The 17,503-nt window shown below is 37.0% G+C and overlaps 1 protein-coding gene across 5 annotated transcripts in view; it reads left to right on the plus strand.

Annotated features, from left to right (window-relative positions):
- The window catches only part of CADM2 (cell adhesion molecule 2), a 646,291-nt gene that overhangs the window by 550,517 nt on the left and 78,271 nt on the right, over positions 1 to 17,503 (plus strand). The window lies entirely within an intron of this gene.

Consider the following 17,503-nt stretch of genomic DNA (forward strand, 5'->3'; position numbering starts at 1 on the left):
TTTTTATTATTATTATTATTATTTTCAGTCAGGTGTATCAACCTGAAAGGAGTACAGGCTTAATCAGTCACTGTTTACATCACTGAACTGATGGTAGGAGAGAGAATGTCTCATGAAAATCTTCCCACATCAAGTAGCCTCAGAGAAAATATATTGAACCTTCTGGATTCTTTAGCTGTCACTTACAAGGGAATTTGAAGTTTAATGACATGTGCAAGTTGGCTACTTGTTTCTGCTGGAGTTTTAAAAGATGTAGTCTGCTTTAAGAGTAAAAACTGTTTTACTTGGAATTTAACATCTCTGCCACCAATATTTTTAAAGGCAGGTCTGCAAAGATTAACTCTTGCATAGAATCTACTATTTAAATAGACATCTCTTGTTAAAATAGCATCTTCTCTGATGAGCTGTTATGCATTTACCCATGAAGAAATATAAATAACCGTGTTGCTTAATAAGAATGAAATTTCTTAAACATGAACCTACTACTCAAAAGATTAATATGGTAATGGTGATCTGCAGCTTTAGAATGATCTCAAAAATAATAGTGCAAATGTGTTTTATTTCTGGAAAGGGTGCAAACTATGTGCCCAAAATCACGTCACTTGAGGAAGATTTTCTCATTGGTATAATTTTATTGACTTCATAGAATTGCTTAATATAGGTATCTTAAGTCAGATTTAGGTAGAATCAGGCATTTAACTCTGAGATTTCTGTTTTGAAATCATTTAAACTCCCTAAGTACCTTTCTTTTATAGATGATATGCCTGTATCATTTTAAAGTAACTCTTGATTTTGACTGAGCTGATAAACACAGCATCTAGATCATGCTTCTACCCTACCTGAGACAAGAACACTAAGGTTCCTTCATAGCAGGTCTTATATGGTGCTTAATGCAATTGGTCTTCAGTGTACCTATGTGCTTCTGAGTTACCGTGTGTTTCTGAGATACCTATATAGGTATCTCACAAAATTCATATGCAACTACCTTTTGTCTTTAGTGTATACTTGAAGGAGAAAGAATTTATCTTTGAATATTCCCCTAAGTATCAGGGGATACAGAGTCGGTGAATCCATTACTTTCAAATTTAGTGGAAGATATGCAAGAGTTTAATTTTAGGAAAAAGATCAGCCATGACTGCCCTGAGTTGCAATTTGGTAGGTAGTACTTAGGGTTTTCCCTATCTCGGTGTTTTCCACATGACTTAACAGGTGACAACTACATGCTGAGTTCTCTGTTTGGCATATTGACTTCGGGGATCCTAGCTTCAGGAGTTTGATTTTCACTATTGATTTAACATTCACAATAGGGGTAAAAACTTAGAAGTAAGGCGGCCATTACAAACTTTTAATTACCTGTTGTTTGTTTCAGGGGAGGGCCAGTTTGGCCCTTTACACTTGGAGTCTTTAAATACTAAGAAAGTTTGGAGGTTATCTGTTGATTTCTTCATTTTGGAATGTATAGTATTGTGAGACAGATAGCTGGATGATTGGACAAATGGATGAAATTGGGGGGTGAGGGGAAAGAGGGTGTGGCTGTAAAGATCAGGTACATAGTAACAACTAAGTGTTCTAGTCCTCCATGTTCACTTACCTCTGAGTACTGGAACAAAGAGGCATGATGCTTTTCAGTTTCTGAGGGTGTGGAAACTATCTCAACTGTCTTTAAACATCTGTACAGTACATATTTGCATCTGACTCACATGGGCTTCTGCTACTTTTTCTCTGCTGACTACATGGAGTTAGATGCTAACTTAGTCAGATTTCTACCTCTGTATTTTGGGATACCAAAGATAGATGTCTAAATATAGTTATCTATATCTATATAAAATTTAATATCTATGTTTATTTTTGGTTAGCTTCATCTTGCTCTTTATCTATGACTTATAACCACATTTTCATAATCTTTACTGAAAATGGGCTAACATTTTTTCACTTTTTTTTTTTTAACAATAATACTATTGTTAAAAAGAGGCGATTTTCTCACATATTAGATTTTCTTCAAGACACCAGTGTTTGTGACTCATTTCTGAAGGCAGTAAAGAACTATGAAATTTGTATGTTTTAGCTTGACATACAATATTCTGTATTTAGTACAGTAATATTGTAGATATTTTTATATATTATCATTAGGAGATACTAATTGAAACTCAATAATTAAAAAGCATCTTCAATTGAGATGCTTACCGAGTTTTTTTATTATTTTTTAATATTAATTTAGAAGAAAATATTGTAGAAGAAAACTTAGTTGCAGCCTTAATGGATTCAACTAGAATATTACATATGGCTGTGAAAGGGGAGCCAAATAAAATTCTGCACCATGGAGAGCACCTCTCAAGGCAAGGCACCTCTATACAGTAGCTTTTGGAGCCCAAATATTTGTGCCCATACATGCACCTCTGATTGTCCATTTCACAAGAACTGCCTACATCAGCTATTCTGTATTGCTTCAGCCTTTTACGGAGCAAAGCCAGTAAAAAATAGGCATCCTCCTGGGAGCAGTTTGCAGTTGCTTAGCACGAGAAACAGTAATGTCATTCTCCCAGCCTACATTAAGATTAACTTCTGGTAAGATATTGGAGAGGTCCACAGAGCCCAAATACTTCAGTGTCAGAAGATAAGTGATGTGCTGTAGGCTTCACGGAGAGCTCAGAGCCAGCTGTGGTCCTTCATAGCCATTTACACAACATGGGTTAATTTCTGTCCACTGTCCACTATCCACTGTCAACTCTCCTGTTTCCTGTAAGTAGCAGTGACTCATACCATTAAGCGAACATTTACTATAGGTACACTTCTCTCTATCTCAGAGCAGTTTTCAGAATGTTAGAGATGAAAATGGAGAAAGAGTGAAACAGGCTTGTAGCTGTTGTGACATTCATGATACAGATGGCTGCTGCAGAGTACTTCTTTTACAAAAGGGAAAGGCAGAATGAGGCTAAAGCTGGAGTATACTCACCACATCTTTGCCTTTTGCCAAGCCCTTCCTGGCAATGATTATGTCCTTCATGCTATGTGCATCATGGATTCCTTCATACTGCCTTTCAAAGCTACAACACAGTTCTAAAGAAAAGCCCTACCTAACTTAATGCCTTGTAGCAGGGATTGGGAGGGAAGCCTTATTCACACTAACATCTCAAGGAAATCAGCTGCCCTCTGCATCCCCTTTCAAAACAAAATCATCCAGAGATTTATCAGAGAAGTGGGGAACAACAGTCTACAATGTGTAAGAATTGGAGAACTAAGGCTTCAGGGTATAAGTTTTGGGTTGACCAGCTGGTGGCCATGGCTTTGACAGAGATTTAAAAATAAAAAAAAAAGTCTCAGTCACTTGGATGTGCGTAGCATAGGTTGCCGTAATGTGTTTAGACAGGCTCCCAGACTCTGAGGCTTCTAGCTGCTATGTGTGGAAGTGCTTCTCCTCACATTTCTGGTCTTTGACCAGATAGAGAATTGTTGGAACAGGAGTGCTGAGAGTGGGCTGAGGGGGGAAAGAGAAGTGGGGATGTAGAAGAGGGAGTAGAAAAGGAAGATAAAAAGGCAAATGAACCATTCTGAATGAGCCAGTGAGGCAACATGAGAGAGTATAAGAGGAGATCTTCAAGGTCTGTGACTGTGCTGTTTTTCCTCTCTGCTTATCACTGTGAGGATGAAGGTAGCTCTGATTCTGATAGTGGTCCTATGCTTATTAGTATTAGGGGAATTACATTGGAGGCAGGAGTTGTTCTTCTGGGTAAGTACTGGATTACTATTATAGCAGAGTGGTGATACCAGTAAAAAGAATGGGACAGGTTTCCTGCCTGTTTTGTAACGATTTTCCAGAGGCAGGCTGTGTGGTGGATTACTAAAGTGTCGCAGATTGTTATATGCTCTGGCACAGTTCCCTCTGGAATACGTGTTGTGGCTGGTGAGGCATCAAGCAGAGGCAGGATGCCTCAGAGGTGAAAGAGAAGTTACTGCTAGAGCTGTTAGTCTTTGGGTTTGCCTTTTTGGGCTCTGAGGTGACATGTTTCATAACACCAGTCCCACATGGCGTGGATGACTTTACTGTTAACAATATCAGAATGGGAATGGTAAGGTGGTGAAGTGGCTTCCTTACACAGTGTCTTTGAAAAGGTCTCTTGCTTCTGTGTGCAACTCTGGCTAAGTTTGTTCCCTTCAGGATCTACTTTCAAAACTTGAGTGTTCTCTAAAAATTTCAGGTTGCACACATGGGTTTAGACCTCATGATTTGATGTTTGGGCACCAGTTATAGACAGCTGTGGAAGGCTGTTTTGGGGAATATTATATGTATAAGGAGACAACATTCTCAATTAAAATGTTGTGATGGTAGAAAAGAAAAAAGAAAATAACAACCGTTACTTTACCACAAAGACTATTTTTTAAACAGACCTTATAAAAATAACTCACTATGGAAACGTAATATTTGAAGTGAAATTTAGCTAGCATTTGTGAGGATTGTTGTCTGTTTGATGTCCAGCTGGCAGACCAAATTTGAAAGTTTTATTTTGAAAAAAAATTCAAAATTGAAAAAAAAAATGCAAAAATTTGAAAAAATGTTCATTTTCCAAAGAACAAAATTTAAATCAGCTCCAGAAATAACAGATCTCCTTTTTCTGAAGTCATATTCAATGTCTAGATGTTTCTGTAGACATATTGCAAGAAAATATTTTATTAAAAAAAAAAAAAATGCTGTAAAAATATAAACCAAAAAAAAGTTTTCAAAAAGGTTTTGAAAAGCCTGTGCTTTTTAATTGCAAGTTATAGCTTTTATGTACAATTCTATCTGAACAGGATGGTCTAATGACTCAACGCTGCTCCAAAAGTGAACTCAGATCTTTCCAATAGTGAAAGAGAGGTTTAATATTTGATATTCTTAGTCATCACTCTCACTGAAGCATGCCTGAAATACTTTTTATTTTTATTTTTTTGAGTCATTTCATGAAGGACCTCAAAATATAATAGAATAATTAGGTCACAGGGAACAAAGAGGGAGTTGTCTGTCTGCCGTGTGCAGTTGAGGTCTTTCCATTCTGTGTAGCTCAAGGGAATCACATTATGTATTGACTGACTAATGTAAAGTAAATATTTGATCTTGCTGAAATAAATAATAAATACTTTTGTTTCAGGAGAAGAATCATACATATCCCTCAGAATAATAATATTTGGTCATGAAATATGGTCATGAAAAAGTTACTGAGAAAAGGACAACCGGTAGTAAACACTTTTTTTTTATATACCGAATAATTAAAGTGTAGTCAAATAAACATTGTAATATCAGAAAAATTGATCACTTTTAATAGTGAATGTACATTGAACTTAGAACACTCTAAGGCTTGTGTAAATGATGTGTATGGTATCACTACAGAAAATGAAATGAAATGAAATATCTGTTTTTCTAATACCAACTTGAAAAAGACTCCCATGAGTAAGGCAAACATTTTGCAAAGTCTGATGGAAAGAAGTACAAGGACAGAGAAATACACAACACCACTCTCTCAGTGACCCCAGAGAATGGCTACTTCATTTGAGAAGAACCTGATAGGGCTCTCGGTGAAAAGAAAACTTAGAGTGAAGATAGTTGACCTGTTTTCAGTCACCTGAAAACAGCAGAGCATGGGACTCATGCTGGTTCATGTTTAGCCTACTGTCAGCTAGGACTCCCAGCTTTTTTTCAGCTCAGGTGCTAGATTCTGAAAATATCCTTGCTGAATTTCCTCTTGTGAGGAACCTGTTGGCTTTTTTGTCCAACCTGCAGAGATCCCTCTGAATGACGGCCCTCCCCTCAACTGTGCTGAAAACAGCCTCAGTTTGGTGTCAACAACTCCTTAGCTACATCTTTGAAACAGTTAAACAGGATAGGACCTGGGAAAGACTCCTGAAGTCCTTGTAACCAGCCACAAGGCAGTGTCTCTTTAGCCCAGTCGTCCAGACAGTGTTTCACGCATTAGTAGTATATGCATCCAAGTCAGCTGTAACATTCCAGCCTAGGTATGAGGATACCATAGGAGACTGTGACCAAAATCTTACCAAGTCAAGGCAGATGACATCCCCTGGTCTTCCTTCATCTACAGATGCAGTCATTTCTTCAGAGTTTTCAGTGTCTGGTAACTAGAAATCTATTGAAACATTTACTTCATGAATTGTTTTGCCATTGACTCAAGGATAAAATGTAATATAAAGAAAAGAGTAGAAAATCTCTCCTTCCTCAGAATAGTTGCCTCATTTCAAACTAATTCGAAGTGGAAAGATCTCTGAATCTAAGGAAAGTATTTGGAAAACTGCTTGAAGCAACACATTCAGATTTCCTGACTTGCATTATAATATAAGAAATGTCCAGTACTTTGTTTCCTGAAAACTTTGACGTTATGGAGAGGAGATAGCCTTTGGAGATAGCCTCTACTCCTTCAGTAGAATAGTAGTTATGAATGGTAGTTACAAATGACCTATATGACTCAGGTCTTATTTGGTGCATGCCCTCAGATCACGTAATTAAATTTTGTACATAGTTTCTAAATTTTCCACGTGTTTCTTCCCCATAGCTTCTGAGAACCTAGCAAATTATTACATGTTTATTTTTATCACAGCTGTGGACAATTAGAGTATTCAATTGCCTCCAATTTACAGATGGGAATTGAAGCAGAAAAAATCCTACAATGAAAATCAACAAAAAATATCATTTTTTTATGTCTGATGTTGAACACAGTCCCTGTTTTCCCAAGAGTATTTGATGTGACATAGCATCACAGTCAGAAGATAGCTCATCATTGGTTTGAATTGTAACACTGAGTTCTTAGTACATCTACAAATCTATGCTGAAGAGTCTGAAATCAGAGACACAGAAAATAACAGAAACCCACTTGACATTCAGCTGTTAACATTTTGGTGTAAGTAGTTTGCCAATATTGCTTTGAAACTATGTTGTAATGGCAGGGTTAGATTCTGATTCATTAGTCTAACAGCCAGCTTTTTATCCACGTACAATTCTTTCTTTCCTTCTTTGACATGATAGCCTTTTCAGCTTCTCTATCAGATGAGATGGAGGTTCTGTAAGAACCTCATTTTCTACATAAATTCTATTCATTGCAGAATACTATCTGGACTGTGTCATGAATACCTAGCAGCCTAGAAAGGAATGCTAGTGTCAACTCCACCTGTATGAATTATTGTAATGAATCTGGAAAAGCATGCATGTTTCTCTGTTTATAAATCACCTTGCAGAATGAATCCACAGCCCAAGCTGGACTCTCAGTCAGCATCAATAAATATTAATGATTTGGAAAATTGGATGAATTTGTCCATATCCAGTATGAAATACTATTCTAGTAAAAAGTGAATGTGATATCAAAGTATTTCTGCCTTAGCTTTATGTATATTTGTTCATAAGAAATCACAAATTGTAAAAGTCTTTTTCCAGGTTTCTCTGGAAAGAATCACCTACAACTGCAATAAAGTAGGTGAAAAGAAAGAAGGATAACTAGATACTGGACTTTCACTGTTGCATGTTTAGATTTGAATGATCTTTGTCTCAAGTGAATGGCTTTGAATTTTGTCATAACTGGTGCGCTTTTAACAAACTGTGACTCTCCCCATCCTCCTTTGCCTTGATCCTAGAACTAGCACAGTCCTCTAATACCTCTCAATAACTCAAGTATACATTTTTTCTCAGTTTTATGCCTTCTGAATACTGTAGGTTTACAGTTAAGTTTCCAGGGACACATGTTGCAGACAGCTTGGAGTGAGATTCTATAAATACATTCTTAAGTAAAGGCTACCATACAGGACAAAGTATCATATCTGTGCTTCAACAAAGGTAAAAACCCCTTCTTGCGGTTCTCCGCCCTGTGTTCCTTATCAGTGTGGAACAGCTCTGAGGTTGGCTCAGGTTCTCCTATTCTTACCTTTCAAATTTGGGATTTTCTGCTGAAACTTGCAACCTCTATTACTGTCTGTTCCAAGTTCTCTTTGAATTTGGCCTGATCAACAATTAGCCTGTCTCTTATAAATACGGGTATCTCTGTCCTCTTTCTCTCCCATGCTTTGTTTAATTTTCTTGAAAAGTTTTTTTTGTTTTGTTTTGTTTTTTTGTTAACAGTGTTTTTTCATCTTTGTATTTAGGCTCTTTTCATATTTGTTTCTGTTTGGAGAAGTGTGAACTTCTGTTTCTCCAAGAGAAACTGTTTATATTTGAGTAGGTGATTGATTACTCATAAACAGCCTACTATTAACTTGATCTGATGCCATGTCAGCTAATCTTAATTGTTGTATCTGATGGTTATTGTTAATCACATAGAAAATTCTCATCATGAACAAAATTTGTAAGATTCTCTAAGAACTGCACTGAAATGTTATTGAACAGTTAACCATGTAGTTTCTGCACCCACACAGGCAACAGAGGATACATATAAGAAAACTTTATCGGTATTAAACAGTATATTTCAGAGGTCTTTTAGTGAGGAAGGTTCAGAGAAAATATATCATGTGCAATATAGACTAATCACTTAGCATGTGACATAGACCAGGTAAGAAGTTTTGTAGTTCATAATACGCATAACTGCTAACAGTGGTGAACCTTTTGAGTATGCAAATTCAATGACTCATTTATATTTAAAATAATTCTAGTTAATAGTCACTGATACCAGTCCAAATCTTTGTTGAAACCAAACTTGGCAACACTGGCCAGCATTTTGTTGTAATTACTTTCTTTGGATAGTTTGCCAATTTTTAAATTATTTTCATTTTAAAGGAGTTCATTCTAATGATATCTCTTGCCTTGATTTAGTAGGCATCTGTTATATGCTGTGTTGAATGAGTGTTCATTTTCCATAAAATTTTCTAAAATCTTATGAAGACTATCATATGAATAGTAAAGAAAAATTTTCTGAGTGAAACATTCCAGAAAAGTAGTTTGGTAGGCTTTGCAACAAAAAGCCAATTATTTTAAAGGATTATGTAAATATTCAGCTTGTAACCTTTTACACCAATATTTCATTGACATTACAACTGCACTGTGGAATTATGCTGTGATATAATAGATAACAGAGTAAGAAGCAGGTAATATTTTTGCTGAGATACAGCATGCATACCTAATAGATTAAATTTCAGTTTGTGTTAAACATCCTGACAGTGTGAGGGGATGTATCTTCATTTCACAGCTGGGACCTTTTCTTTTTTTTTTTTTTTTTTTTTTTAGTGTTTTGCAGGGAGTAGGGAAATTGGTGTAATAAAAAGTGTCACACAAAAAGAAACAGGTGGGAGCATTAGTGCCTGTCTAAAAATTACATTTTACAATAAAACCTCCTGCAGTGCTTAAGAACTTCCCCTTTAGTGTTCTGTAAAATGATCACATTGCATAATAGGCTCGATTCAATAATTGCCTTTCCTCTTTTTTTTTTTAAATATCCCTTTACTGCAGTGTTTACACATAAAATGTTGCAGATAGTACAGTGTGAAAAACAACTAAATGCTGCATTTTTTAGTGCTCATTAAATCCATTTTGCATGCGAATGCCTTTTGAAATAATTTTGTCCTTGCTCCGAGTTGAATGCCTAGCAAAGAGCAGCTGATGGATTTGTGTACAGTGCAAACACATTCTAAAACAAGAGTCCATAGAATACAATAATAGATACAGTTGAAATATAGCATGTGTAATTCTAATTCAGTGATAGACTGAAAGGTAAAATGTGAAAAGGAAAATAAAAAGTTTTGGGAGAGGCTGAAATACTCGGTGTTTTAGATAATTTAATTTCTGTAGATAAGTGATTAACTACAGTTACAGGTAAACAACCATCAGCAGTAAACACAAGAGAACATGTTAGTATAACTTCATCAGTGCAAATCATACAGTATTTGCCATGTTATGCAATTGTTATGCAATTTAATTATTTGCATATTAATTGTGTAATTAATAGCAATTCAATTTAATTGTTATGAAAAAAAAAATGTGATGCCAAAACAAAACAAAAAGTTTATTCCCTCTATAGCAGATGTGATCTGGGACACTCAGCATCATGGAGAACACCAGATCATTGCGATCTGCATTTCCCCCCATGTTTAATGTAGCAAAGCTCCCTGGGAAAGTGTGTGTGCTATAAGCTAACAGGGTAAAACACCATCCTTCCACAGGAATGGAAGTTTGCATTTATGGAGCATAAGAACAACTTAAAATCAAATTACGATTATATAATCTCTATATATTTTCAATTTCTTCTTTCCATTTGGTATCCTTTCATTCAAAAACTTGTCTCCTATTTCACATGGTGTTTGTATGGATGGAGAAAGTGCATGGATCTCTCCACACAGAATTTTTTGTCATTAGTCAAGCCAAGTAAGCTAGCTACTAAGGTCTGGAAAACAAAGGTTAAAAAAAAATCCAAACAACCTTTTTAGGTGTGAAAATGTAACCTTAACACAACTCCTTAGTGTGAGAACATAGTCCCAGAACAAATTGAGATGATGAGTTAAATGAGATTGTGGTCCTAACAGGCATGGAAGGAAGATAAGAGAATGAAAAAATTAACAATATTTGCTATTAGCGTTAATTTTTTTTTTTTAATTATTATTATTTTTTTAATAGTCCTAGTCTCTCTGTATTGCAGATAAAATCTAGGAGGTTTCTCAGTCCTGTTTTTGGCTAGTTACAATGAAATTTCCAGATTCAAGGCTTGGTATTTAAAGTATCACTGTGCACTGTTTCCAGAACCTATAGTAAAAGACCTGAGGAAAGACTGAATCTGTGATTTGTAGTCTTTCACAGAAGAGCAAAAGTTGCAGGCAGGACAGATGCAGAACCACATGGAGAAGAGAATTGCCAAGGAACTGCTATTGCTGTTTGCATGATTTGTCCTTCATTTATGAACCCGCTATAAGCAGCTGAGGGGCTGAGTAGCCACTCCAGGGTTCTGAATGTGGATAACCCAGTTAGGGAATGATCTAGATGAGACAGCATTGTGTCTACTGCATTTTAGCTGGTAGGAATGTCAACAGAAAATTTTATGATAGACATTGCCCAGCTGTATGCATATCTGATTTTGTGCGTTATGCAACAGAGGTTGGAGAAAACAGTCTTAAACAAAGGAAGAAAGCACATGTTATTCCTTGTCAAAAAATTGCAAACAAGATGAGAGCGATTAGTGGCCATACATTGGAAAACAGAAGAAAAAAAAAAAAGAAAAAGGCAACTAACTAGTAAAGGACAGTAAAACGTTATCCTGTGCATCTGCTTCCAGGCTCATCTCGAGTTGCAACATGCCCATATGTGGTGGGTTGACCTCAGCCAGCTGCCAGACGCCCACCCAGCCACTCACTCACTTGTCCTGCTCAACAGGACATGAGTCAAGATAAAGACATGGAAATCAGTTGCCAGTTACCATCACAAGCAGAACAGACTCAACTTGGGGAAAAGTAATTAAATTTATTGCCAGTTAAAATAGTGTGAGATGGTGAGAAACAGAGACAAAAGCTCAAACACCTACTCCCCCACCCCATTTTTTTCCCCACACTCAACTTCACTCCTTCTTTCCAAACTTCTCTACCTCCCCTTTTGCTGAGCAGTGCAGGCAGAGTGGGGGGCTGTGGCTGGTCTATAACAGCTCCTCTCTGCCACTCCTTCTTCCTCACACTTTTCCCCACTTCAGCGTGGGTCCCTTCTATGGGCTGCAGTCCTTCAGGATAAGGCTGCTCCCCCACAGGCTCTCCACAGTTCCTTCAGAGTACATCCACCTGCTCCAACATGGAGTCCTCTATGGGCTGTAGTGTGGATATGTTCCCTGGCTTTGTCCTCTCCATGGGCTGCAGGGAAATACCTGCTCTATCATAGTCTTCTTGTTAGGCATTGGGATGGGCTGCCCAGGTAAGAGGTTGAGTCACCATCGCTAGAGGTCTTCAAAAGACGTTTAGATGTAGAGCTTAGTGATATGGTTTAGTGGAGGACTTGTTAGTGTTAGGTCAGAGGTTGGACTCGGTGATCTTGCAGGACTCTTCCGACCTAGATGATTCTGTGATTCTTCACAGCCTGCAGGGGAATCTCTACTCTGGCTCCTGGTGCATCTCCCCCTGCTCCTTCCTCTCCAGTCTTGGTGTTCACAGGGCTGTTTCTCATGTTATTTTCCTCACTCCTCTCTCTGTCATGCTGCATTTTGCCCTTTCTTACCAATATTTTCCCAGAGGCTCCACGAGCTTGGCTGATGGATTCAGCTATGCCTTGTGGTGGGTCCACTAGAACCAGCTGTTTCTAGCACAGGACCACCATTGCCCATCCCTCCACAGCCACTCCCAGCACCTTGACACCTACAACCAGTACAGCTTCTCAGTGAGTTTGGGGCAGCCAGCTAAAATCTTGCCAAGGGCTGGTGCACAGTCATACATATACACAGTCATACATATGCACAAGGATTCTGTAATGAACTTTATAATATGGAACTACTGAAAACATGCAGCAAGTTTCCATAGATACATATGTTTTGTTGTTGTTACAATTTTTTATTAATGCTTAAAACACTGCTTAAATCACTTTTAAAATGAAATTACAAAACATGGGTCCCCACTCCCTGTCCCATCATGAGAGGGACATCCAGCCACATCTATAACGTTAGCAGCAGACTGCTCGCTCCAAAGGTGGGTGAGCTGACCAGGTAAGGGAAAGTATGGCTTCACTGGGAATGATAGAATAAAAGTAAGTGAAAGGTGGATATTTTAACTTATTATTGCTATTTTATTGTATTATCGTGTTGTTTGTTTGTTTATTTATTTATTTATTTACTATTGCTTTGAAATATCCCTGGCCTATCTTCTTATTTCATATATGCAGTCTCTAGAATGCTCCAATTGCTCCAGTTTGTCACAGTGAATGGTAATTCAACAGAGTGCTCTGCATTATCTCAGGTCTAAGTTCAGCTAGTTCTTTAAAATGTATTTACTTGCAGTTTGCATCTAGAGGCAAAATAGGAAGTAGACAATTATATGGTAATCAACATCAAAAAGGAGAGCAATATAAAAACAAGGAATATTGTTAAAAAGAAGCTAAAAGGGGAAGCTAAGATAATTATTTTTTTTCCAGGGAGCCTGTGAACTGTGCTGGAAAAATAAAAAATAAAATCACAGGGTCAATACATATTACCTAGCAGAATCACTTGAGAAGGAGGAATTGGTGAGGCTAAACAGAAGAGAAAGGAAAGTAATACAAATGCTGAAGACATAATTTGAAAAGCTGAAGTTGTTTTCCAACTGAAAGAGGAGATCCTTGAATTGTTCCCTTGTTCCTTATCCTAACTCCCCCCCCCCCCAAAAAAAAAAAAAAAAAAAAAAAAAAGGGAAGAAAGAGAACATTTGAAGAATAGCTAGCAAAGGTAATTGAAAGTAGTATTTAACCTTCCTTGAAATATATCAAGAGAAAATGTTCCAGTACATTTGTAGGATCATCTAAGAATCAAGGTGTAAGAGAAACCCAAATGAATTTGATATATCAAATACTGTGGAAGAAACCGGGTATATTACAGACTGGGTCCTTTTATGTATTTATTTATTTATTTATTTATTTATTTATTTATTGAGGGGCTTATTGGCAAGTTTTTCTTAAATGGACTGAATAGGAGATGTGGAACAAATGGATAAAATGAACAGAAACAAGCCAGGAGGACCAGGCGGTTTCACCCTGGAGTTCAAAGGAATCAAGAATGAAATAGGTGAATTAAGAACAGTGACAAGAAACTTAACGCTTAAAACTATTGTACTAACTCGGGACAAAAGGGATTCAGGAGAGATCCCAGAATGCGCAAGTCTGTAGAGCTGACATCTTGTCTTGACAGTAGGAAAAACTCTATGCCAGGTGGTGGCCCACTTGATACAAGGGGAAAATATTACAGGGGGTTACAAAATTATAAATGATACAGATATATTTGATAGGGATTGCTGGTTCATTCTCTCTTCAAATAGAAAAATTAACTGCTAAACAAAGCTAGTAAGAACCAGTTTTATAATAAAGCGAGGAGGTCATTCACACAGTGACAGAGTTTTGGAATTTGTGTTAAACAGTTAGGACAGCTGGTAAAAATGCATCATAGTTCAACGGAAAGCTTATAAACTTATGTATAAAAGGGAAAATCCTCAAGGTTTGCACTATGCTTGGTGTCAGAAGCACCTGAGATAGTTGTAGGTTGGAATTGTGCTTGCAGAGGCAGCATCTCTGCTTGGCCTGTTCCCTAGACATCTGCTCGTCCCTGGTGTTGGAGATAAGGCACTGGGCTAGCTGAACTTTTAGTCTGATCCAGTACAGCTGTTTCTGTGCTGTTAATCTTTGAATGTAGACTGTTGTGGATTGCTGACACTAGATGCTAATAGAGCTGGATCCCACTGAGAGCTTGGGGATATCTCCTTTACTGTGCTAAAACTATTACCATGAAGGTACTAATGGATAATTTTCTGTGTGAGAGAAGTTTGTGTGAACTAAAGCACTCCCCTCTGTTTGAAGATAATGATACATTTGGGAAAAGAAAAACAAACTCCTCTAAGTAAATAATATTTGTCTTTTTTTCCCTTTATTGTATTACAGTTTCATAAGTTATTTTTAGATGTAAAAGAAATTGACACACCACAGTATAGGACTCAGCCCTGAAATATAAATAATCATAAGATCCCAATGTATTGTTATTAAGCTTTCATTATATTCTCTTGAAGGCATGAAGCATTTCATTATTTATTGTGATCTAATGCAGTGTGCTTCAACATCAGCTATTTTCTAGAGCTTTTTGACACCAGTGAGAAAATGTAACCAATGTACAAAAATATTACAGCATATTTCCACTCCTTTGATGTTCCAATAACTGTTATAAATATTTGGTACTTATTGAGAAGAATCCATATTTCAACTAAACAACATAAAAGTCATTGCTATGGCTAGTTATTAAAGGTCTCTTGTCTAATGAAAAGAAGATCTTCTGCTACATCTCTCAAACTTCATGATGAGCAGTGTTCTTACATGCACTGAAAACCAAGAAGCGCATAGCTTGGTTAATGAGGGTTGGTACTGAGGACTTTGTATAGTTCTTGCTTACCATTAAAGTTGCAGCACTGGTACTTTTATCAGCTCTCTGGGTGCTGTTGCTGCATCTCAAATGCATCAAGGAATTTTAGTTTAATGAGGCTTCTCCTTGACTGTATCTTACATCAATAGCCACAAGATTTTAAACAAGTACTATTTGGATGAGCAAGTAACTCTGAATCAGATTTTCAACTGTTTACTGAATGGAAAAAGCGGAAGTGAATCAGCCACTCTTCATTTTCCTCTTTGATTCTTGTGCCAGCAAACATTTGACCCTAGCCCAGAAATGCAGCTGGTGTTTCTTAGATGGGATTTCTCAGCTTACTTGTAATAATAGTGACATGGCTTCTTACAAGTACTGGGACACAGCTCTTATTGAAAACAGTGCAAGTTAGGCATATGAATGTCCCTTAGTGTCTCAGCCTGAAATATCTGAGCAGTCTAAAATCTTGACTCCTCAAAGGAAAAAAAAAAAAAAAAAGAAAAAAGAAAAAAAGCTCATAATAATCTTTGCTCATCAATATCTTGATATACACTTCTATCCTCAACTGGTAGTGGGGATATCACCATGAGACATACTGTTGATTAAAGAAAAAGAAAAAATGGAACTGAGAATGTTGTGTGACAGAAGTTACCTCCTGTTTCCTCCTTGCAGTCTCCACCAATACCTTTACCTATAGAGTTGCATGAAAAGTGGCACTTTGGCTTGACCTATTCTAGTCTTTGTCTCTTAGCCAAACTGGATTTAGAAAATACACATTCTTTTTAATCTTACAATATGAAAACGTAAAGTATTTAACACAAATCATGGTGAATTTCTCATTTATTTATTTAATTAGTTATTTTTGTTATTTCTGATTAACTGGTATTTTCCTCAGCTCTTGGTACTCTGGCTTGGGATTGAAATATGCTTGTAAACTTTTGTGAAGAACACAATGTTATAAAATGATCTGAAGACATACTAGATGAGAGGATGTTATTTTCCTGTGTTCTATGAAATGCATAGCAACTAAGGTGTGCTCATCCTGTCATTATGCTTTGCTGCTGCTTTCCTATCCTCAGCAGTACTTCATTAGCATTAAGAGCATAGTTCCTGGTTAATCCCAGTAATTTTCAGATGCCATTCTGAGGTATCCACTTGAGCACCATATTATCTTAATACTGCTGACATTTGCACGTCTTTGAAATACATTTTTTTCGGTTATTGTCCATTTAATCCACTGCAGTTTCTATTATCCTTTGTTCTTATAGTCATGATTTACTTATAGCTGATGAAAAAGAATAATCTACTAATTTCTCAATAGCTCTTAAAGGTTAAGAAGGAATCAACAAGGTGTAAACAGCAGTATAAGAAGTCCAAAGATTTAGCTGTTTGAATACAGACTATATAATTAGAAACCTATAGAACTAGAATTATAGCTAAACCAGGCCTTTAAGATTTCTATGTTTAATCAACTTTTTTTCATGTGAATGAAGTTCTTACATGCCATTTATCATCTCAGCTGTACTCTGACAGAAAAGAAAAAGCCCCTAAGAACAGCAATAAAACATTTAAACAAGGTGTGACAATTTTTCTTTATATTCACTTATCTCTGCATAGCTTCCCCTCTTCTTTTTTCCCCTCTTATCTGAGTGTATGTCTTAGATTATAAATCTGAAAGGAAAGAAATTTGACTTTCTAATTTGCACATCAATAAATGGCACCAATACCAGGCACAACTGGGGAAGGGAGTATATTACAGACATGCTCAGCATTGAGCCAGGGTAGTTCAAGCTCTGAAATTTTAAAGGAGCTTTCAGGGCATCTCTGTTTCTCTTCTTCATCATTCCCCAGCTGAAGTAATGTTATTGTAGCCCTGAATGGATGTTGCTTTTTCACTGTGTGAGGCTACCTGGCCACTAGTCTGAAGCTTTGTCTCTGTTGACTTTTCATTCTCTAGAGGAGCTTGCAGCTTCGCTGAACCTGCATTCCTCTCTGCCTGCAGCAATAAGGGAGATGCACTTGACAGGAGAGATTTCTCCCCCTTCACTGCTTGCACAATCTCTTAGAAGCAAGGCTGTCGCCTGCTCTTAATTATTGATATGTTGTTAGGGATATCTTATCCATTGCTTGTGAGAGCTGCTATATGACTGCATAGCAGATAATATATTGTGCTTCCATCTGAACAGCTTGTTGTTGTGCAATCTGTCTGTAGCAGGCCTTCAGTGCAAGACTTTTGATACAAAAGCAGCGTCTTTGCTACTACATAAAATTGGAAAACACCTTATCTAATCTATGGTTGAGTCAAACCAACCCACAGATATTCCCTGCAAAATATTTCCTGGTATTTTGTCCTTGAGCTAGTGGCAGTTAGCTGACAGTGGCAGTAGTACCTACACACCTCTGCAAGGTCCCCATTCCCCTGAAAGTAAGGCAGGATTTACGACATGAGATTTTAAATGTATTTTTTTTCTTTCCTGCTGTTGTACTGG

This window comes from Anas acuta, chromosome 1 (genome assembly GCF_963932015.1).
Source record: "Anas acuta chromosome 1, bAnaAcu1.1, whole genome shotgun sequence".
NCBI lineage: Eukaryota > Metazoa > Chordata > Aves > Anseriformes > Anatidae > Anas > Anas acuta.